General features: G+C 40.5%; 1 protein-coding gene across 2 annotated transcripts in view; it reads left to right on the top strand.

Moving 5' to 3' along the window:
• Positions 1 to 252: 252 nt before the first annotated feature.
• The window catches only part of LOC134355748 (aggrecan core protein-like), a 116,152-nt gene continuing 90,888 nt past the window's right edge, over positions 253 to 25,516 (top strand). For both annotated transcript variants that reach the window (XM_063066101.1, XM_063066100.1), the window contains exon 1: positions 253 to 477. The gene's annotated coding sequence lies outside the window, so the exon portion shown is untranslated. The remainder of the gene's footprint in view (positions 478 to 25,516) is intronic.

Raw genomic sequence — 25,516 nt, 5'->3', positions numbered from 1 at the left:
TGAGTACTTCCACCATCCCTCTCCCCCCACTCTGAGACTCCACATTCTCCACCTTCAGCCTCTGATCTGCAGCTGAGTGACAGCTGTCATCCTCTGGACCAGAGCCGGCGATCTACAGAGGCGGAACCACAAATTTGGTCATTCCCCAGCACAGGGGAGATACCCACGAACTGGCGGGAGGAGCCCAGCATCAGTTCTCAAGCTCTGCCCATTCTGTGGCTGCTGATCTAGGCTTGGAGAAGTCTGCTCTAGCTCCCTCTCTGCCTCGCTCAAGGATCCTGTCTATCAGGGCAAGGATAATCTGTCAGAAGGACAAGCAAAAGAAAAAAAAACACACACACAAACAAAAGGAAGGAACGAACGAAGCAAGGAGCGTGACCAGGAGAACCAGGATCCAAGATTTAAAGCGAAGTTAGCTTCTCTGCAAGGTGTATGGTACTTTTCACATTTCTGAGCAACGGCACTGAATTCTACAAGGTAATTAGCATTTTGAAGAGAGAGAGAGAGATTTAAGAAAAGCAAAGTGCTTAGGAAAATGTACTGGATTTTAGAAGCAACTTGTTTTAGCTTCTTCACTGACTGTGCCGCTATTTCAGTCTTAAAGGAAATGAACAGAGTAAAAATTTCATGCCGGTTAAAAGCCAGTTAATCTGTTCTACATAATATTGAAATATCTAACTGCAGGTTGTAAATCAAACCGGTTTTCACTTGCCAGATTGTTTAAAGAAATTTAAGATGCGATTTGGCAGTTGGTGACTAACTTCAGCATAATTCAACAGCAAAAAATAAAGGAATTACTGCTGGCAAGGTTATTGTTTCCACAAACTAATACTTTTGTGTTCTACGTGATGCAAGAAGGAAGGAATAGGTTGATAATGTTGTCTGTTCACCGGCGTCTGGCATTCCTGTGTAAATGTTGAGGATACAGTCCGGATAGTGTTTGCTGTGATGTGCACCAGGGAGCAACTTGAAGGTCTTTTCTCTGACAGATGTTCAAATATTGCAGGCTAAGATCAGCATAGTGTGCGGCTGTTTGATATACCAGCGTATGATTTTAGCCTGAGATGTTGAATTTGCCTGTGTGAGCTTTAGACACAGATAGAAAAGAATGTTTAAAAGCAGTTTATAGAAGTAACCAGCACTACCTGAAGGAATAACAAAGTACGTGTACTTTTAATTGATTTATTATTAATTTATTATGCTTCTAAGGTAAAGTTATATGGCAGTATGTGTTTTGGTTACCTCCTCATTTTAAATGCACCATAAAGAAGGGAGAAAATGTGGTTTGCTTGGTGCTAATGCTGAATCACATTCTCCTGGCTCTTCCCCCAAGCATATTATCCATTTCCCCCTCCTCAACAGCCGTTAGTGTACAGCAGTTCAACCACCAGATGACGCCAGGCTTCTCTCCATAAATACACTGGTCTCTATGTCACTCCAACAAGTCTCAAAGCAAGTAACAAAAGTAGTTTTCATGTGAGCTTTGGACCACATACAGAGTAAGGACTGATTGCAGAAGCCAGGAAAACGAAGGTCTAGAAAAGAGCATTTTTTTTACAGAAAAATACCTCTACCCTGAATCCAACATAGAAACGGAAACCTGAAGTCTGCTTTTAAGAAAAAAATTAGTCATTCCTTTTTTTACACACCCTCTTGCTACACAGTCTGTGTCTCCTTGGAAATCAATATCACTTACCTGAAGGGACCTTTTGTTAGGTGGCTAAGGAGTCAGAAAATTCAAGCTAAAGCAATCAGATTACTGCAAGTGCCACACTGTGGCATCAGCTGGTGAGGGTAGAATCAGATGGAGCATGGAAAGAATATTGGGATTAATCAACTGTTTTAAGAAACACGTTTTGGTGATATGGAAAACATGTTAAAATTTTTTCTTTTACCATTGGGATCAGTAAAGGTGGCCCTGAGCCAACCAGGTTTAAAACCTAATGGAGTTCACTGTTCTCCGTTAAGGAAAGGAAATGTAACATCTTTCATCCATTTGGTCTCTACCAGAGTGAGTGAGTGAGTGAGTGTGTGTTCTGAAGCAAACGTGTACGCATGCCATTGTGCATTTCTGTATGATAAATTTGGACCTCTACCCCTGGTTTTTCACCTCCCCCCATAAACAACAGCAGTAAGGTTAACTCCAAAGTACCTTGGATAATGGCTCAGCAAGCTATCCTGTCAAACGCGCAAAAACCTGGAAGAACTCAGCAGGTCAGGCAGCACCTGTGGGGAGGAATAAAGAGTCAGCCCTTCAGGCCGAGACCCTTCATCAAGGCAGGGCATCGACGCTTATTCTTCTCCATAGATGCTGCCCAACCTGCTGAGTTCCTCCAGCATTTTGCGTGCGTTTCACTGACTTTCCAGCACCTGCAGAATCTCTTGTGTGTACTCAGTACAAGGCCACTTAGGGGTGGGTGATGAATGTTTGTCTTATCAAAATTGGGCTGTTCATAAACAAATGAACAAAGAGTTTTGTTTATTTCCCCTCTCTCCTCTCCTTTCTCGGTGCCTCTTACTGTGGTTTGGGATCCAGAGCTGTCCATTTCTCTCCTGTAACCTGCTCAAGGATATATCCCTCATCCTGTGAGCCAAGCTGAACAAGTGCGAACTTTTTCAACGTACTTGAGCAGGGCTGAACCACGTCCTTGACTAATATATGCTGCTCTCCACTGGACAACGTACAAGTACACACTTGGCCAGATTTGCCCTCAATCTTTCAGTAATGCTCAGGCCAGATATACCCCTCCATGCGATCAATAAACTCACCATGGATTACAGCTCATATATGTGAATTCCCTAGATCTTATAGAAAGATATCAACTGAACAAGCAAATAAACTGTTAGATTAAAAAAAAATAATTTAATTAAGGTCAGAATGCTTGAAGGGAATTTGCTGGCATATAGTTTTAATTTTCACTTGTTGATTTAATGATTTATTTACTTTCCTTCCTAACATGATTTTGCACCCTGCCCAGGTCACATCACTAGTGGCATCAAATTCTTCCATGCAAGACAGAATCTTACAGTGCAAATTATGCATCTATTAAAGTGTGTTCAAATATGTCATACAATCAGTAGTTGTACAGCAGCTTTAATCAAATCTTATGTCAATGAGTACTGCCCAGGAGCATCGCAGAACTAAAATTTGAAATTAAGCTACTTCAGCTACTAACAAGGTCTTAGGGCAGGGTGTGCAAACCATTGAGCAAATAGATTTGTTTGATTAGTTTCGTAGAGGAAAAATAAGAGGTAGAAAGGAAGACAGGTTTGTGGTGGAAGTTTCAGAGCTTAACATCAGCAGGTTTGAAGACGTAGCCATTACGTGTGGTGTAAAATTTAAAGGTGGACAAAAGATTAAACTCTGGATGAGTACGGATACCCTGGAGGTCTGAAGCAGATTACAGAGATAGAAAGGGGTGAAAGAATTTGACGATGAGGATGAGAACTTTGAAAGTGAAGCAGTGTGTAACAAGAAGGCAATGTAATTCATCAGCACTCAGGTAATGGGTGAACAGCTCAATGGGACTTTAGATGCATGCAGCAGAACTTTAACGGACTTTTGGTTTTCAGGGAGTAGAATGGATAGGGCTGGAATGGTCAAGTTTGAATGTACAGGTCATCCCCGTTATGAATGTCCAACTTAAAGACACAAATAAGTCCGGTGCTCATGACTGAGCGAAATACAAATGAGCTCTCAATATTATTAAATTCAAAACTCTGAAATATTTCTGTACATTTGTTCCTAGTTTCCTTTTCATCTCCACTTTTAGTATTTGTTCTTATCAGGCTTAAGTGCTTTTGGTGCCATTCATTACAATACTGTGGATGTATAATCACCACACTGAGCGATTGTTGTGCATTTACCGACTTACAGATAAAATTGCACATCTGTAAAAACAGAATATCTTCGTTCCCTGGGGCAGCATGTGGTGAAGGCATAGATGAAAACTTCAGTAGCAGTTAAGCTAAAGCAAGGGTCGAGAGTGAATCAGATGGTGTCAAGAAGATAGAAATAGGCAGTCTTAATAATATCATCATACATGGGTTGAAGCTTCTCCCAAGCTGCAGGAGCATGGATGATTAGGGAGCAGAAGCTTTGGCAGAGACCAAGGCAAAGGTTTAATTGTTTCTAGTAACTGGTTAAGGGGAGTTAGTCCTTCTGTGATCACCAGCCTGTAACTTTAAGATTGCTTAAGATTGTTTTATGTTATTTCCAGTAACAAGTGTAAAAGAGAAAGACATAATTGTTACTCTGGATCTGATGCAGCACAGACAGAAACACAATAAGATAAAGAACACAATAATAAAAAAACACAATAAATATAAATACAGAAGATAGCTTATATACATAGATTGATGTATGTACATAAATTGACGCTAGGTACAGGAATGTCTGTACGTAAGGTGACTCTAATAGGAAATGATAATGTTATGGTGGTAGAGTGGGTTAGAGGTTGGAGATGTTGATCAGCCTTACTGCTTGGGGAAAGTTTCTGAGTCTGGTAGCCCTGACGTTGATGCTACGTAGCATCCTCCCTGATGGGAGTGGGACAAGCAGTCCCTGGGGTAAGGCGATCAGGGTGGTGAAGTAGAGCTATCCATTGTTAAGCAGCAGCTTAAAGTGCGTTCAAGTGTTGCTGCCGAGGACCGGCATGCGGCTGGTTGAAATAGAAATGAGGTGCATATAAAAGGCACAAGAACAACAGTGCTGGCACAAGAATAGAAGCCATTGCAAGGGATTCTCCAGCTACAGTCAGATAGATGAAAATTACATACGTGTGTGCTCTCACATCGCTGGACAATGAAGCGGTGTGTCGGAGATTGGTGTTGCTCACCACAGACACAGCATATAGTACAAGGTGAGATACTCGCCTGCGCCAAATCTATCAGAGGACCTGACAAGAACCCAGTCTGATACTATGGGAGGTAATATTAGCAATATATTTATAGCTCCACAGTTTAATTCTCTCTACTAAATCTAAAACCTGATTTATTTGCATGAACAGGGAAAATTAAACATTAAAACACGCCATAAATGTTACTTGAATATGTTACTTTAAGTGCTACAAGCGGATATTTATGTACTGGTTATATATGATTAACATCACTGCCAGAATTCTCTGCTTAATTCAATGCAACTTTGGTGCTTATCCTATTTGCTTACCTTTTCAAATGGCATTATGAACTACATCCGTCCACAACTTCCCACCATATTAGCACAAGCAGTAGGTCTATAATTGGTCAGAAAATTAAAAATAGATTTCAATAAACACAGAAAATTCTTTATATATCCACCAGTTTAGTCAGTATCTGTGGAAAGAGAAACAGATTTAACATTTCAGTCAATGGCCATGTATCAGGAACATAGAACACAGTACAGGCCCTTTGGCCCACTATGCTGTGCTGACCTTAAAACCTACTCTAAGATCAATCTAACCCTACATAGCCCTCCAGGACTCAAAGATAGCTTTAAAGGCAGATAATGTAGACCAGCACACAGGCAACCCACATAAACTACCAACTTAGAGTCAGAATTAGGTTTATGACCATTGATATACAGGGTGTCATGAAATTGATGTTTGGTAGCAGTAGTACAATACGATACCAAAAATAAACTATGATTTACAATAAGAAATATATACAGCAGATATAACTACATACAGTATACTTCAAACAGTATACTATATGTTATTGAAGAAAAGGGAGAAAACTATTAACAGATTGATTTGATTATTGATAAATTATCAATAACATTTACAAAATCTTCTGAATGATGTAATCTGGAAATAGTTCAGCAACTGAGATTTCAGTTATAAATACTATGATGACCACACTTACGCTCCCTGATAAATCACCTTTTATGTCACCTGTGTGCATCTCTGTCCTTGACATTGATGGGAGGAGCAGAAATGGATGGAATTTGGGATTGTGTTAGCAAGTTATCAGTTCTTCAGGATCACACCAGGGTCTTTGAATATTGGAGATGAGTCTCCGAATGGGCCCCAACATTGCAAATGAAAACTATCACTTTTATCTTCATTGTTTTGGTAAGCAGATTGGAGGCTGACTTAAAGGGCCATGTGACATATTGGAGGTGGGAGATCATGTGGTGAAATACGGCAAACCAGAGTTGTGTACCCTGCTGAGGTGGGTCCTGAACTCACAGTGTAAGAGTCTTGTGTGGCCATCAGGCTAATGAACACTTCCATCCATTAATCCACCCCACCACCACCATTACATCCACATCAGCCACTCTCCTCCACAGCCCCTCAGCACCTTCATCCACCCCGTGGACTACCACTTTTCACCCACACTCCACACCCCTTACCTACACTGACAGTCACTGTATTATTATATTTTCATATGCTCTGCCTCGAAGTAGAAGAGTTCCTCTTGCTAAAAGTCACTTTGTCACTTCCTGTCAGATTCAGACACTACAGCACAGATACTCCTGCACCTAGTGTCACTTTATGTACAATCAGTCAACATATATTAGCTAATCATATGTATAAATGACAACACTCAAAGAGTTACTTGTACATTGTGTTTTACAGGATTGCTTATATTTATTGTGCTCTTTCATGCTGCATTGGATCCAGAGTATCAATCATTTTGTTCACTTTTGCACTTGTATCCTGAAGATAGACAGTAAACAATCCTGAATCTTATGTGGAGAAAAGCACCACACAAGAAAGGTGTGTTACTGACAGTTTGACAAGGCTAGGCAGCAAGCACAACTTGTATTTCTGTTTTACCTTTAACATACAAAATGTCAAAAGCAGTTTGATATTAATTAAGTTTTACACCGAATCTCACAAGGCAATATATCCACAAGACATGAAAGAGCTTTATATTTTAGATGTCCTAAGGGAGTTGGATATGTGGAGAATTTTAAAGTTCAAAGTAAATTTATTATCAAAGTATGTACAGTAGGTCACCATATACAATGCTGAGATTCGTTTTCTTGCAGGCATTCACGGTAGAACAAAGAAATACAGTAGAAACATTAAATGTTACACACAAAGACTGGCAAATCAACAAGACTGACAAGATGTCAAGTTTATTGCCATTAAACAATGTACATACGTATAACATATTTAACCATATAATATATATAGAAACGGGACAACATTTCTCTGAACCAGAGTGTAAAGCACGGTAGTGCACATAACACACATTACACATGATAACTTATGTAGGTAAGAATAAAATTTGCAGATGAATAATACATAAATAACAATTGTAGGGTACAGAGCAGATTAACCAGTGACTCTTCGAAGACGTTGTGCAGGGAGTTCAGAAGCCTAATGGCCTGGGGAAAAAAAACTATTTCCCATCCTGACCATTCTTGTTTTTATGCATCGGAATCTCCTGCCTGATGGTAGATAGTCAAAGAGGATGCTGGATGGATGGGTAGGATCGTTAATAATACTAAGGGCCCTGCACATGCAGCACTCCTGATAAATGTCCCTGATAGATGGTAAGGAGATCTCTATGATCTTCTCAGCTGTTCTCACAGTCATTTGTAGGGTCTTCCAGTCTAATGCTCAGCTGCTCCCATATCAGATGGAGATGCAAGGTGTCAGGATGGTCTCAATGGTGCTCCTCTAAAACACAGTTAAGAATGGAGTGGGAATCCTTGCTTGCCTCAGTCTCTTTAGGAAATGGAGGTGTTGCTGTGCCTTCTTGTTCAGGGAGGTAACAGTAAGGAAGCAGGTGAGATCATCTGTGATGTGGACTCCCAGGAACTTGGTGCACTTAACTCTCTTTACAAACCGTGCAAATACAGAAAACAGATAAGATTAATAACAAATAACTACAGTAAATAGATAGATAAACAAACAATACAGAGAACATAAGTTGTGGAGTCCTTGAAAGTCAGTCCATAGGTTATGTTCAATGATCAGTTCAATGCTGAGGTGAGTAATGTCATCCTCAACACAATTTAGGCAGGATATACACAGCCTAGAATCTTGATCACCAATGTAAATCTCTTGCTCATATCTTGCTGGGTTATTTCACTGTGAGAATGCGTTCATACTATTCTGCACCCAACCAGTACTTTGATATTTGTATGTTTCACTGTCTTTTTATTCTCTTGTTTTTTGAAATATTCTGGGGGTGGATCATTCCACACGCTGTACATAAATCACAAATAATCTGGGTAATTACTTCCTGTGTACATAGAAGGAGTTGACAGACAAATGAACAATCCCTGCCTCTACTTCCAGCAGGGTTGTCCCTCTCTACTGATCAGGCACAACATTATTGTGATTTATTTGTGATCTCCCCACCCCATCAGCCCCAGCTAATATGATGATAGCAATATGCAATTAGATGCCACTTCTACAATGGCTAACATTACTGAGCTGCTCAACACCACTTTGCCAACAAAAATTCTGAATTTAATCTGGGAAGTGTGACTTTTTGGAATGCAGCATTGATTTTATATCATCAGCGTCCCAGGTTCAATTCCCACCACTGTCTGTAAGGAGTTTGTACGTTCTTCCCATGATCGCATGGGTTTCCTCCGGGTGCTCCCATTTTCTCCCATAGTCCAAAAATGTACGGGTTAGTAGGTTCATTGGGCTTTCAGTGTGGTGGCCCTCTCTGAAAACTACAAATAAGATAGCAAAAACCATAATCCCTGACATCAGAAATCTAGATCTGATTCTTTCAGTCACCTAGAAACAATGGCCCAATTATTAGAACTAAATATATGACTTAAAGTGTAGATCACTTTGACACAATCCAGTAAATGACACCCAGAATTTCTTGACGGCATTCCTTCACCCAGTCACATCACTGGCTTGTGTAGTAAATCAGAACTTCCAACTCATGGATTGGCCAAAGTCATCTTCCTGGTGGCAGCTACAAGAGTTGTCTTCAACAAAGCCCCATACTTTCATGTAAATACCAGTATATAGTGCAGGACTGCTTAAGGGAAAGAGCCAAGTAATACTCACTCATGAAACTGATAACAATCACATTGACAACTGGATAAATCATTTCTATATCTTGGCCAGTTGTGAAACCTGTCAAGAGCTTCGCTGTTTGAAAACATTCAAAGAGACCTAGCAGTATATCAATCAATATTAATGAAATCTGCAGTGTATGTTTGTGGTTTTCTGCTGCTATAGCCCATCTGCTTCAAGGTTCACCTTGTTGTACGTTCAGAAATTTTATTCTACCTACCACTGTTGTAATGGCTGGTTATTTGAATTACTGCCACCTTCCTGTCAGCTGGAACCAGTCTGGCAATTCTCTTCTGACCTTTCTCATTAGCAAGGTGTTTTCACCCTCAGAACTGCAGCTCACTGAATGATAAGTTTTTTATTGTTTTTCACACTATTCTCTGCAAACTGTACAGACAGTTTTGTGTGAAAATCTCAGGAGATCAACAGTTTCTGAGATACACAAACCATCCTGCGTGGCACCAACAATCATTCTACAGTCAAAGTCACTTAGATCACATTTCCTCCCCATTCCGATACTTAGGCTGAACGACAACCAGATCTCTTGACCATGTCTGCATGCTTTTGTGCATTGAGCTGCTGCCACATGATAGTTGCATATAGAGCAGGACTGTTTAAGGGAAAGAGCCAAAGAGTACTCACCCATGAAACAGAAAAAAATCACATTGACGACTGGATGAACCATGTCTAAATCCTGGCCATCTGTCAAACCTGTCAAGAACTTTGTTGTCCGATGCTTGCCACATGATTGGCTGATTAGATACTAGGAAAAGTACCTTAAAGATGCCAGGTCTGATTGGTTTGTGAAGATTTCTGGCACAATTATTACTTTTAGAGAAGTCAACAAGTTACAATTCCCAAAGTCAAATACACACTGGAGTTGTTCTTCAGACTTTTTAAAGGGATACAAGTAAACAATCCCAAATATATTTTGGAAAGAAATTTGGCCAGTCCCCTAAAACTCTCACTAATTTTTATAGATGCACCATAGAAAACATTCTTCTAGGGTGCATCACAACCTGGTATGGAAGTTGTCTTGTCCAAGACCGGAAGAAGCTGCCGAAGATCGTGAACACGGCGCAGCACATCACACAAACCAATCTTCCGTCCTTGGACTCACTTTACACCGCACGCTGTCGGAGCAGTGCCGCCAGGATAATCAAGGACACAACCCACCCAGCCAACACACTTTTCATCCCTCTTCCCTCCGAGAGAAGGCTCAGGAGCTTGAAGACTCGTATGGCCAGATTTGGGAACAGCTTCTTCCCAACTGTGATAAGACTGCTGAACGGATCCCGACCCGGATCTGGGTCGTACCCTCCAAATATCCGGACCTGCCTCTCGGTTTTTTTGCATTTCCTTACTTTCCATTTTCTATTTTCTATTTGTGATTTATAATTTAAATTTTTAATATTTACTATCGATTTGTAATCCAGGGAGCGGGAAGCGCAGAATCAAATATCGCTGTGATGATTGTACATTCTAGTATCAATTGTTTGGTGACAATAAAGTATAAAGTATAAAGTATGTAGCTGCCTTAACACTGATTGAACTGTAGTGATTCCTGTGCAAAAGGTGATTGGTTGCCCATCATATCCGATTATGACAGTTGGATTTGTGCAGATCTAGATTATGTTGAACTGCATAAAGAAACCTGTGTGGGAGTATTTTTAAAGTGGAAAAGTCATTACACTGGGGCAGTTCCACTTACTCAACCTCGGAAATCTGATCCTGTAGAACAAGTAGTCATCACATCTGGGGTCTTCATTGGTCACAGCGGATGACCATGACTTCTTATCTGCATTGTCATGACCTTTGCTCTCCATGAAGCTTTGCACAGCCACCTTCCTGGAACTCACTGTTGACCTCATCCGCCCAGTCTGCCAAAGCTGACTTTGCACGCCAAGACGGGCATCTCCCAATCTCACTGGGGTATGAGGCCAACCGGCTACCCCCACCTAGTTACTCTCTCCTGTCGAAAAGGTAATAGGTCATGTATTGACCAATTCCTGAACTCAAACCTTTATTAATATTCGATAATGAGTCTTAACTGGGGTAATATTAAGGAAAGTGCCATTGACCTAAGTAAATCAGGGCTGGGAAATTGGAAGGATTAGCCAGAGTTCTGACTCCTGATCTGTAGAAATCTCTTGTGTGTCAGTACCGGTTCAGTCTTGTTCAAATGGTGAGTCCCCCTGTTCAAGCATGATGTAGGCAAGATGCCCTTGCTGCTGCCCCAACACCAGAGACCCGGATTCAATCCTGATCTCAAGCGCTGTGTATGTGGGATTTGCATGTTCTCTGCATTTGTGGTGTCCTCCTAAATCCCAAAGAAATGCAGGTTTAGAGATTCTTTGTTCACTGTAGATTGTCCTAATTACCCCTAGTCTGCAGATGACTGGAGAAATCTGGGGGATGATAAGATTAATGTAAGATTAATATAGAATGGGAGGTTGATGGCCAGTATGGACAGGTGGGCCGAAGGGCTTATTTCCATGCTGTATATTGCTTTGATGTTAGAAATTGGATGGTACAGAAATATAAGCACTAGTAAATCTGCAGATGCTGGAAGTCCAAAGCAATGGACATAAAATGCTGGAGGAACTCAGCAAGTCAGGCAGCATCAATGGCAGCAAGGTGGTGTAGTGGTTAGCACAATGCTTTACAGTACCTGCGGCCCGGGCTCAAATCCCATCATTGCCCAGAAGGAGTTTGTATGTTCTCCCCATGTCCAAGTGGGATTCCTCCCACTTTCCGAAGATGTAACCGTTAGTAGGTTAATTGGTCATTGCAAACGTCCCATTATTAGGCTAGGATTAATTTAGAGGATTGCTGGGCTGAGGAGCTCGAAAGGCTGCAAGGGCCAATTCAGTGCTATATCTCAATAAATAAAAAATAAATTAAATAAAAATGAATAAGCTGTTGACGTTTCAAGGCGAGAACCTTCTTCAGAACTGGTAAGAAGACGCCAGGTGGGGAGAAGGGAAGGAGGATAACTAGAAGGTGATGGGTGAAGCCAGATGGGCAGGAAAGATAAAGGACTGGAGAGGAAGGAATCTGATGGGAGAGGAAAGTGGACCATAGGAGAAAAGGAAGGAGCAAGGAACCCAGTGGGAAGTGATAGGTAGTTGAGAAGAGGGAAGAGGCCAGAGTAGAGAATAGTAGAAGAAATTATTTTTTACAGGAGGGAGAAATAGGTATTCATGCCATCAGGTTGGAGGCCATGCAGATGGAATATAAGGTATTGCTCTTCCACCCAGAGGGTGGGCTAATTGTGGCTCAAGAGGAGTCTATGGATACAAGTACCTGGTACAGAAATCAGTACTTTTTAATTCTTTAATTCTATCATTTGTTTTATTCTTCTCATATTCTCATCAACTTCTCCATAATTCTCTCTCTCATGTGCAGAATATGCAATGGGCAATTTGCAATGAGCAATTAACCTACTAATAGGCACATCTCTGAGATATCTGAGGAAACTGGAGCTTACTGACTGTGGTCAAACGGAGAACATATAATCAGGGTTATATCTGGCTCCTCTAAAGCCACCACACCATCTTTAGTCTTCAATCTTAACCTGGGTCTGGTAATTCTTTAACACAGTAAAAGTGTCAGGAGAAAATTCATTTTGTTGGAAGAACTTTGGCAATTTCCCCTGCAAGATTGGACAGTGTGGGTAGGAAACTCAGGAGCACTGGCCAAAAACATCTCAGCATCAACCATCCAGTCTGATGATTTTACTTAACCATTACTTAGATTTTGCTATGAATAGTTTATCAGTTTACCTCAGCCTCTATTCAATGAATTGATTCAGTGAGGGGAATTATCATTCAGCGTTCCTGTTCCTGATTAATATCCAGTTCATGCTCTTCATATGGAAAGGATGTGTGGAGAGCTGTTGGGCTTCCCTCTCATGAATGAATAACTCGTTATCTTTTTTTGGATCTGGTATATAGCGTGGGTGGTGGGGTGGAGATAGGTCTCTACCAAAGCTCTACCAAAGGAGCTGTAAGGCACTCTTTCCCACCACTAGCCCACAGGTCACCCTTGGACAAGGTGTAATACCTGTTTAGCCCCTCCCCCAGGGAGATTCACATGAGGCCACTGACACTAGGTAGACAATCTGTGAAGAGTATTGACAAAGGCTGGGGTCATCCGTCTAGTAAAGACACTGCCCAGAAAAAGGCAATGGCAGACCACTTCTGTAGAAAGTTTGCCAAGGACAATCATGGTCATGAGCACGTCATACGACTCGGCACAGAATGATGATGATATAAAATGGGAGAGGAATGCTGAGATCACCTGCAGAAGTGTAACTCAACGAAAATTGGCATCACTAATGACTAGAGAGTGAGTTAGTTAACATTTTCTTCATGAAGTTGAGTAACATTTTGGATTTTGAATTAATTTTTTATTGTCAATTTACCAAGATACAGAGGAAAGCTTTAATGCCATCCATACAGATTACTCCATACATAATTATATTGAAGCTAGTAAAAACTGAAACGAATTGAAGAATATATAGGACCAGAGGAAATGAAGGTTTAAAGATTTGCTTTGTTTGTCACATGTACTTTGAAATATCAAAAAATACAGTGAAATACGTCACTTGCGTTAACCATCACAGTACAAGGAAGTGGTGGGGCATCACAGGTGTCGCCATGCTTCCAGTGCCAACATAACATGCCCACAATATTTTACCCCTAAACCATACGTCTTTGGAATGCGGAAGGAAACTGGAGCACCTGGAGGAAACCCACACAGTTATGGTGAGAAGATCCTAACCCCTTTCAGATACTGGCAGAGATTGAATCCAGTCGCAGGTGTTGTAAAGCTTTACGCTAACCGTTACTCTACCTGCTGCCCTGCAGGGTAGAGCAGCTAGACAAATAAACTGCATGGGTGATGACGAGATAAACTGGCCAATCAAAGGTCAACCTTTTAGTGCATTAGAAATCCACTCAAGTGTTTTTTTTAGCAATGCGATAGACGCTGTCCTTGAGCCTGGTGGTATGTATTCTCAAGCTATTAAGTCTTCTGCTTGATATGAAGAGAGAAAAGAGAATATGACCCAGGGTCCTTGATTATATTGGTTGCTTTTCTGGGGTGGCAGGAAGTGTAGGTGGATTTAAGAACGTTTATTTTAAAAATACCTTGTTTTCATTAAAAAGGTTCTTCAGATCTTAGAAATTCAGTGAAGAGTATCTGAGCAATCCTGAGCAGAATTCTAGCTGAATCTGAATCCACTGCTGCTTGGAATAATCTCAGTGGGGCATACAAAGTAACTAAAATGTAAAGTAGGAATTTTCTGGGAATTTAATACCCAATCTTTGTACTATCATCTTGACATTTGGTGCCATTGCCGAGTGAGAGGAAACTTCCAACAGTATTTCTATCACCGAAGCTGGCCATAAACCCCCCAAGTCTATGCCAACATGAGGAGTGGAAAAACATAGATGGGAGGCCTAAGTTTGGTTATATGTCCTGAAAAGGAACTTGGCAGGAACATGCACACTCAGTGGCCACTTTATTAGATAGCTCCTGTAGCTAATAAAGAGGCCATCGAGTATATGTTCATAGTCTCCTGCTGTAACTCATCCATTTCAAGGTTTGTCATGTTGTGTATTCAGAGATGCTCTTCTGTACACCACCATTGTAACACATGTTTATTTGAGTTACTGTCACCTTCGCGTCAGCTTGACCAAGTCTGGCCATCCTCCTTCGAACTCTCTCATTAACAAGGCATTTTCACCCACAGAACAGCTGCTCACTGGATGTTTTTTTCTGTTTTATGCACCATTCTCTGTAAACTCTAGAGAGTGTTGAGTGTGAAAATCCCAGGAGATCAGCAGTTTCTGGAATATTCAAACTACCCCATCCGGCACCAACAATCATTCCACGCTCAAAGTCACTTTGACCACATTTCTTCCCCATTCTGATGTCTGGTCTGAGTAACAACTGAACTTCTTGATCACCTGCATGTTTTTATGTGTTGAATTATTTCTGCATGATTGACTGATTGAATATTTACATTTGTCGTCGTAGCTATCCCTCGAGGTCGAGGATGATGGCCTTCATTCTGTTGATCTACTTATGGGCTCTCAAGTGGCTTATGGGTCTAATCTTGGCTTTGAAAGTTCTTCCACATTCAGGACAGGTAGTTCCAGATGGCAGATCGGGCTTTGGTTGTTGCTGCCTCTCTTTCCATTTTCTTCTCTTTTCTTCTAATTCTGCATATCTGTTGGCTTCGAAAGTTGCTGCTCCTTCTCAGATGATGGCTTGCCAGAGTTTCCTGTCCTTGATTTCCCAATTGTTGATTTACATTTACATTAATGAGCTGGTGAACAGGTGTACCTAATAAAATGGCCACCGAATACAGTTCCAATGCAAGCAGAATGGTTGAAATTACACCATTGGGGGGGGGGGTCTCTGTAATTACAGGATAAATTGAACTCTGTAAGCAGCTTGATTAGTGGTTAGGTAGCAAGCTAGCAAAACTGGCCTCATGTTATCTGGTGAGCTTAAAGAAGAATCGCATAGCAATTAGTATGACACTATTACAGCCCAGGGCAACGGAGATCAGAGTTCAATTCTGGTGGCCTCTGTAAGGAGTCTCTGTACGTCCTCCCCAAGGAATGTGCGGATTTTCCCCGTGTGCTCAGTTTTCCTCCCACAGCCTAAAGATATATCGGGTAGGTTAATCGGTCACTGTAAACTGTCCCATGATTGGTCAGGGCAACTCAAAGGACGAGAAGGATCTACTCTATGCTGTAACTCTAAATATATAAATGTAATATATTTTTTAAAAATAAATAAATAGCTGCAATAGAGTCAAGGAGTAAAAAGATACTGATACCTAAAGGGTTAATACAAGAAGTCATTAGGCTGAGTTTATACCTGATGACAAACAACAAAATTTGGTTTTGCTCATAAAATGTAAGAGTGCCAATGGGAAGTTGGTACGGAAATCCCTAACATCTGATACTACACAACACTTGGAGTTAGAACACGTACAGCAATGGTGTTGCACTTGTTCCAGTTTATTGCACAGTTCTGGAGGAAGTAAATGAAGTTTCCAATACAAGGTGAGGAAAGTTATGGTCATAATTTCCTTGGAGTTTTTTTTCTTTTGGATAAGGTATAATAGGTGTCGATCAAGTGGTGATAATTGGGATTAGTTTAGATAGAACTTGATGCTCAACATGGACAGGTAGATCAAAGAGCTTGCTTCTGAAGCCTATAACTCTATAACAGGGGTTTCCAACTTTTTTTATGGACCAATACCATTAAGCAAGGGGTCTGTAGACCCGAGGTTGGAAACCTCTGCACCTCCGTTGACAGCTCAAAATTTCACCAAGGGTCGGAACATCTGACAAGACAGCATTCCCTTGGAAGTAGTCTGGGTTTTCAACTGTACTCTCCTGTTAGACCATGAAAATTTGGTTCCAACCTTGACTTTGAATTCAAGTTTTTTTTTGGAAAATGCTCACCTTCTCCCCATGTTATTGTTTTCCTTTTAGTAGGATACTATACAGTACATTTGTTGCATATGATATTAAGCTAGTGAGTCTGCCATGCCAGGTGGAATTCAGAACATAAGAAACAGGAGCAGGAGTCGGCCAACTGGCCTGTCGAGCCTGCTCCACCATTCAATAAGATCATGGCTGATCTGGTCATGGTCTCATCTCCACCTATCTGCCTTTTTCCCATAATGCTTAACTCTCCAACTGTGCAAAAATCTATCCAATCTTGCCTTAAGTATATTTACTAAAGGTGCGGGGTTACATGGGTTATATGTAAGAGAGAGTAAATGCCTGATTTAAGGCATTTCAAAGAGCTGCACATAGTGGAGAGCTGAGATATTGAAAAAAAAAGAATATTCTGGAAATACCCTGCAAGTCAGTCAGTATTTGTGCAGAGAGAGATGGAGTTAATGTGTCAGGACCATGACCTTCCATCAGAATTGATTTTGACAGTTCCAATGAAGGGTTATTGACCAGATATGCCAACTTTGTTTCTCCCTCCACAAATGCTGCCTGACTTGCAGATTATTTCTAGCATTCTCCTTTCTTCTTAGTGTTGTAGTAATGCCTGAGTTCATTTCTCTCTGCTGCTTGTAAGGAGTTTGTACATTCTCCCCATAACTGCATGGATTTCCTCTGGGTGCTCTGGTTTCCTCCCACAGTTCAAAGACATACCGGTTGGTAGGTTAATTGGTCATTGTAAATTGTCCTGTGGGCAGTCCTGGATTAGATTGGGGATTGCTGGGAGGTGTGGCTTAAAGAGCCAGAAGGTCCATTCCATGCTGTAACTCAATAAATAAATATTAAATAAGTACTCTTCAAAAATCTGTTAAAATCTTTAACAGATTTGCTTAAAAAAAAGCATAGGTTCACAATGTACCATGTTTCTCTGATACAATTTTAATAAAGAAACAGTTGAAAGTTGGGAACATCAGGTAAATTTACAAAGTGTTCTGAGCTCCATCCTATGTATCTTATCTAACATGAAAAAAAAGAATTTTACATGTACATTATGGTATCCGACATACAACATATTCACACTACTTGCATAACTTCATTTCAGCAGGTACATAGATAAGAAAGATGTAGAAGGATATGGGCCAAATGCAGGCAAATGGGACAAGCTTAGGCAGGCAGGGATTAGTTGGGCCGAAGAGCCTGTTTCCATGCTGTATGATCTACACTTGTTCATGCAGGATGCAGATTATGAAGTAATTTATGTGAAGATTGACTTTCATAAACCCTGTCAGAGCTAAAGTAAGTCAGGCTTAGATCCAATGCCCTCAATGTGAAAACCAACTGCTCCTATTCAGTCAGGCTCACATCAGCAAAATGAAAGTCTAATGGGTGAGAGTACTTGGAAGCCTGATGGTGTTCATAGGCTAATGGAGTATGAATCTGTGCTATTGAGACGGACAGCCAAAAAATGATATCTACGACTGGGAAGAATTCATTTAGTCTGAGAACCATAGAGTTATATGCAGGGTAGATCATTCCTGCTAACTGATATTTAAACCAATTATTCAATCACTTGCATTAAGCAAGTAACATGGCAAAGTGTGAAAATAAAATGTAATGAAATTCAAAGGACCACATTATTTGAATTAAATGCCTTTGAGTTAAGGGCAGTGGCCTCAGTGTAAAATTCATATTAAAGAATCAGCCATGATTTTGATATGGAGCGGCAGCATGATACAAATTGCCTGTAGAATGATTATATATTAGAATTGGAGGGCTTCAGTCACCGTTACCCCAAGATGCTCCCTCTAGTGGAAATTGTGTACACTTGTAGAGCTGCTAGATCACAGAAGAGGTGCATAATGTACTAAGCAATTTTTTTAGGTTTGAAGAGAATTTTTTAGGGTGAATAACATACAATTATGTGAGTGCAAAGCATTATCGGTGAGAGATGTAGGATTGTTTGCCTATAAATGCTAAAGAGAATTACAATAGATCGGTTAACATTATCTCTAAAATATTAGAGATACAGTAAATACAGAAAATATCAGCAATACTCAAACAGTTAAGCAGCATCTTTGGAGAAGTAAAGTCAGTGTTTCAGGTGAGAGCCCCTCAGATAAATGTTAAGTATTTCCTCCCACTATAGATGCTGTCTAATCAGCTGATGAATTTCACCTCTTCCTGTTTATACTTTAAGCTTGAATTTACAGCAGCTGCACAATTTTGCTTATTGTTAAACTAGTCACTGAGTTGGCAAGTGGAAAGCCTGTTTACCGGGGTGATCTTGCCCCATAATAAGGCGACAAATGATCTGATTATTTTTTAATGTACACTCCAGGAACAATGATATCACTATTTATTTTACTTAGAGATACTGCATGGAATAGGTTTATCCAGCCCTTCAAGCCACGCCACCCAGACAACCCTCAAAAGCCCCGATTTAACCCTAACCTAATCACGGAACAATTTACAATGACTAATTAACCCACCCAGTATGTATTTGGACTGTGAGAAGAAACTGGACCACCCAGAGGAAACCCTACACATTCCACAGAATGTACACATTGCAGAAGATGTTGGAATTGAACTCTGAACTCAGACACCCAAGTTGTAAATGTGTTGCACTAACTGCTATGCTACCATTGTTTTAGGTGAAACAAAATGGAGCATTATGCTTTTCACTGACTGTTGCTTCACATCACAGTTACACTCATTAATACATAAGCGAACTTAACACATAACCTTAAGTACAACTGGATTATCAAAGAGCAGTAGCTACAAGTCTGGTAACTAAGTGTATTTTTCAATAGGAGATCCATTGCACTATGTGCAATCTTTATATATATATAGCTAGGAAGCCTAAGACTTTTGCACAGTACTGTACATAGAACATAGAAATCTACACCACATTACAGGCCCTTCGGCTCACAATGTTGTGCTGACCACAACTGCCTAGAATTTCCCTTGCTCAGTAATGTCATTTGGCTCAATGTTGACACAGAATTTATTGTAGGAATGGAAGATGAGGAAGAAGGATTAAAAAAGTAAAATTGTAGAGTGTGATATTAGTTTTTCAAGGTTACCTGCAGTGAAAGGATCAATGGGAAGTGAATCCAAACCAGAAACTGAAAAGGTAGGATTAAGCTGAATGTCAAGGGCATCTTTTAATTCTACAGGATAATATGCCAAGGTACGTTTCAGGGGAAGGACATTTGAAGAAGACAACATGAGGCATGAGTCCAAAGAAAAGAAGGACTGACAGCCAAAGTCTTTTTCCCAGGGTAGAAATGGCTAATTCCAGGGAGTTTTAAAAACACAAACAACAGGAATTCTGCAGATGCTGGAAATTCAAGCAACACACATCAAAGTTGCTGGTGAACGCAGCAGGCCAGGCAGAATCTCTAGGAAGAGGTACAGTCGACGTTTCAGGCTGAGACCTTTCGTCAGGATGCATCATTTTAAAGAGGAAAGTATAGCAGGGATGTTAGAGGTAGTTTTTTTTTACACAGAGCGTAGTGGATGCGTGGAATACCCTGTTTGCTGTGGTAGAAGAAGATGCATTAAGAACATTTAAGAAACTTTTAAATAGGCACATACATGAAAAATAAATGAAGGGCTATATAGTAGGGACTATGTAGGAGAGAGGAGCTAAATTGATCTTAGAGTAGATTAAAAGGTTGGCACAATATTGTGGGCTGAAGGGCCTGTACTGTACTATATTCTATAGCTGAAACTGAACATGTGTAAAGGTGAATAGGCAGAGTTGATCTTGTAAAACGGAGCAGGCTTGTATTAGCGGGAATTGTATTTCTTTCATGCCTAAACATAGGCTTTATTAATAATATTATTGAGATAATAATATTATCACCAGATGCAGAATTGTTTTTCCAATATGACCAGCAGAAATCAATAATATTATCAGATAATAATATTATCTCAATAGGCCACTAGTTACAGACACTTAAAAACAGTGCTGGTGATGTTATATCTTTGGTCTTGCCCTATCACAAATATTCTTTTTGTTCTACCTGCCAACCACCAACCCCACTCCCTTCTCTGCTAACTAAAACTTACTTTTATCGCCTCTTCCGCAGTTCTTTTGAAAGGTCCCAGACCTGCAATGTTAGCTATTTCCCACATAATCTGCCTGGTGTGCTGAATGTTGGCAGTATTCTCTGGTTTTATTTCTGATTTTCAGCATCTGCAGTTTTTTATTTGATTTTCACAGGCATCGACTACATGGAGCTATTGCGACTATTTCAATTTGGGGAAAGGTTGAGAGAGAGGAATTTTACCACATTTTCCTAGTACCCATTCAGCAGAAGGTTAATGGAGACTGCAGGATTTCTACTGGTCACATTGGAAGATCAATTTTGCATCTGCAGAATTTCTTGTGTTTGGGAAATCAAAAAAAGCTTTTCAATATTTCAGGAGAATGTACTTCTTTCATGGTACTGCACAAAGCAATCTTTCTTAAGTTTTAACACCACAAATGAATCAGGTATGTTTTAGAGTTTAATGCAGGTATTTCAGGTTGTTTAAACAAATACATTTTTGAAAAAGGATCTAGTGCTTTCCCAATGTTTATAATGAATAAACTTTTCTTGGGCTTTCAGCCGGGTATGGGTATCAATTATAACTGATGTTTAACTCTGCCATCTTCATCAGGGATGATGCCCAGACATATCTAGACCAGTGGTATTTCTCTGAGTAACCCAAACAGATACACTTCCTGTGCTCTTTGATACAGATTTCCACCATGCGTCCCATCTGGCTGATATACACCGCTCCGCATTCACAGGGAATCATTGTATTCGCAATCGCCATAGGATTAACATTGACAGCACAAAACCATTGTGCTGTGCCAATGGCTTTTGGAACCGTCTGGTAAAGGAAGCTATTGAAATAGTTTTAACGAAGGGTTTTAACAAAGACAAATTTCTCGCTCTAAGTAAGAACTGGAATTTGATTGTAAACAAGGTGGGAGAGTGGAAACCTGATTTCATGAGGACTGACCAAACAGAAGGGACAGACTACGGGGGTATAAATGCCACCAGAGTATGCACGCCCGGGCTTCATCCATGATGAAGCTTGCAGAGCTTGTCATCGAACAATCTGTTATTTGTACCCGGCTGGAAGCCCGAGAAGAGTTGATTCGAAACACTTTTTTATTAATGACACAAAGCAAACTCCAAGTACATGTGACCATCCCCTGAATTTGTGTAGCTGAGAACGGACTCGGTGTTCATTCCTAACCATAGCACACCACTGCAGTTGTATGGAAGTGTTTTACAAAGGTGGTGAATTACCTCAGATAAGTTATTGCCATTTAGCACATAGAATAGCAGAGCACAGTGCAGTCCCTTCGGCCTTGATGTTGTGTCACCATTTAATCTATTTCAAGTTCACTCTAACCCTTCGCTCCCACATAGCCCTCCATTTTTCTCTTATCCATGTGCCTAAGTCTCTTAAACGTCCCTTATCTATCTGTCCCTATGACCATCCCTGGCAACACTTCCCACCCTCCCACCACTCCCGGTGTAAAATATACCTGTCTCTGACATTCTCCCTATAATCTTCTCCTAGCACCTTAAGGTTACAGTATGCCTCTTTGTATTGCTGTGAAAACTAAAAAAAACACAGCTATTTGTTGTTTTAATTGCAAATTGTGGTGTTGTGGGTTAACAGTCTATTACAGCGAACGTTCAGTTTTGTTCACTAAAATAGACTTAAAAAATTAAAAAATGTTGAATGGAAATTTTAAAGGAGGTAATAAGACAAATATTGGGAAAAACTAATTTGTGTGGACAACAGGAATTCTGCAGATGCTGGAAATTCAAGCAACATACATCAAAGTTGCTGGTGAACGCAGCAGGCCAAGCAGCATCTATAGGAAGAGGCGCAGTCGACGTTTCAGGCCGAGACCCTTCATCAGGACGAAGTCCTGACGAAGGGTCTCGGCCTGAAACGTCGACTGCGCCTCTTCCTATAGATGCTGCTTGGCCTGCTGCGTTCACCAGCAACTTTGATGTATGTTGTTGTGTGGACAATCTACTTCTCTATGGCAATCATCCAAGTATATCCTCGGAGCACTGCAGTGCAGGTTGTTTGTTCAAAGATTAAAACTAGGTTCACCTGCTCCTTCTTCCCTTCAGAAAATATCCATAGAGTTCACACTTGAATTTTCAAACTCCATTCACTTACACAATTGCCACAGCTGCCTCTTTCAGATACTTTTCACCATCTTTGCCTGTTCTTCTCCCCATATTTAGACCCTTCCCTGTATTTCCTGGTAAGTTAATTGTCTGTGAATTATTCTGGAACGTCCTGAAGCCATCAAAGGAAAAATTATAGAGAGAAGTCTGTCATTTATTTTTATGCAGTTCCGGTGGGCAATATTTTATCATTAGAATTGCATAAAACAATGTTTCACTTCTCTAATTCCTTTATATCCTATTTTCACTATACCTCAGGGTTCATATTTAAGGGGAAGCTTCTTTACTCAGAGAGTGGTGAGAGTGTGGAACGAGCAGCCAGTACTAGCGGTAGATGCCATTTCAATTTCAACATTCAGAAGTTTGGTTAGGTATGTGGATGGAAGGGATATGGAGGTCTATAATCCAGGTTCAGGTCAATGGGACTAGGCACTTTAAATGGTTTGGCACAGAATTGATGGGCCGATGGGCCTGTTTCTGTGCTATAGTTTTCTATGACTCTATAGCTCTCTGACTCCTTGAATCGTGTTTCCTCCACTTTCTGAACACATACACCGTCAGTTTCCATTCCCAAATTGCCATGGAAAGTAATGCAGTTGAATCATAACCTGGTGATAAATTCTAACAGTTCTTAATATTTTATGGACAATCCCTGGGGAAATAAGCCAGGATTTTGCATGTGTAATGGTTGATAAGGTGGGACAGAATGTTCCAAGTGGCCAGTTTTTGTAAGATTAAACTTTATATAAGGCTGGCAAGACCTGAAACATCTATGAGACAGTTTAGCTTTCAGAGAATTGATTACCTCCTACAGATTACGCAATAGTGAAAATGGTAAAGAAGAATGACTGCTGATAAAGAAAGCATGTGGCATGCTTGCCTTCATTAGTTGAGGAACTGAGTTCAGGAGTTGGGAAGTTACAGTATAAGCTCCAGTTAAGCTGGAGTTTTGCACTCAGTTCTGGTTGGCACATTACAGGATGCAAGTCGAGGCATCTGAGAAGGTGCAAAGGAGGCTTGCCAGGATGCTTTCTGGATTAGAAAGCATGTGTTATAGGAAGAGGCTGGACAAACTTGCGTTGTTTTCTCTGCAGTGGCAGAAGCTGAGGGAAGGTCTGATAGTAATTTATAAGATTATATGGGGCATAGACAGAGTAGATAGCTAGTATCTTTTTCCCAGGACTCAAATATCTGATATCAGAAGGTATGTAGCAGTTAAATGCAAAGGACATCAAACAAGATGTTTTTAACACATAGAGAGTGGTGGGTGTCTGGAATGCACTGCTGGGGTGGTAGTGGAGGCAAATATGATAGAGACATTCAAGGGGCTCTTGGATAGGCACGTGAATGTGCAGAAAATGAAGGGATATGGACATTGTGCAGTCAGAAGCAATTAGTTTAGTTAGGTTTTTGATTACTAATGTAATTTGATTTGCACAATATTGTGGGCTGAAGGACCTGCTCCTGTGTTGTTGTACTGTTCTATGTCCTATGTCCTTTGTTCTATGTTCTGTTTTCTATGTTCTATGTTCTATGTCCTGTGTCCTGTGTTCTGTGTTCTATGTTCTATGTTCTATGTCCTGTGTTCAATGTTCTGTGTTCTGTGTCCTGTGTTCCATATCCTGTGTTCTATGTCCCATGTTCTATGTTCTATATTCTATGTTCTGTGTTCTATGTTCTGTTTCCTGTGTTCTATGTTCTATGTTCTCTGTTCTATATTCTATGTTCTTTGTTCTATGTCCTGTTCTATGTTCTATGTCCTGTGTTCGATGTTTATGTTCTATATTCTATGTTCTGTGTTCTATGTTCTATGTCCTGTGTTCTATGTTTATGTTCTATATTCTATGTTCTGTGTTCTATGTTCTATGTTCTATGTTCTCTGTTCTATATTCTATGTTCTTTGTTCTATGTCCTGTTCTATGTTCTGTGTTCTATGTTTTATGTTCTATATTCTATGTCCTGTGTTCTATGTTCTATGTCCTGTGTTCTATGTTTATGTTCTATGTTCTATGTTCTATATTCCATATTCCAGTTCTATGTTCCACTCTGTCATCCCAAAGGTGGCTGGTTCCAATGTTCCCAAGTTCCCACTCATGAAGGCAAAGATAAAGCATCTAGTCCAGAGGTTCCCAACCTTTTTAATGCCATGGACCAATACCATTAAGCAATGGTCTGTGAACCCCAGGTTGGAAACCCCTGCTCTAGACTGAATTCAAGCAACTTGACTGAATAGGTGATATGCAGAGAGATGCAGCTGACTGAGAACTTTAACCTGTGCCCATCTACTCCACAGCACAACCATGCTACCTGAACTCTGATCTCCAAAAATACCCCAAAGGCCCCATTCCCTCTCCAATTCCATTTGGAAAGTATCCATGGGAGATAATAAATTTCAAACAGGTCTTGGCAGTCAAAGATATCCTTTGATTCACAGGAGGCTTTGAATAAATTGGAAAAGAAAGTAAACAGATTTATATTTTTAGCAAATGCCATTCAAGATATCTGCAGCTCTGGTTGAGTACCAGACTGCCTGGTGGAAAAGCATCCTGAGGGCCAAATTCAATAACCTCTGGAAATAGGCGGCATGTTTGCGATACATGATTAGCCCACACTCGTTGAGTGAAATAGGTCAGCAGGCAAACTTTAGCTGCATACTTAAACATCAGGCCAACAACATATATGGCCACTGGGGGTATAACACCTGATATTCCATCTGGGTAGCCTCCAACCTGATGAACACCTGGTATTCCGTCTGGATAGCCTCCAACCTGATGGCATGAACATTGACTTCTCTAACTTCCACTAATGCCCCACCTCTCCCTCGTACCCCATCCGTTAT

The sequence above is a fragment of the Mobula hypostoma genome, chromosome 13 (assembly GCF_963921235.1).
Source record: "Mobula hypostoma chromosome 13, sMobHyp1.1, whole genome shotgun sequence".
Classification (NCBI taxonomy): domain Eukaryota; kingdom Metazoa; phylum Chordata; class Chondrichthyes; order Myliobatiformes; family Myliobatidae; genus Mobula; species Mobula hypostoma.
The sequence above is the reverse complement of the archived record's forward strand: the minus strand, read 5'-3'. Positions and strand labels throughout refer to the sequence as shown.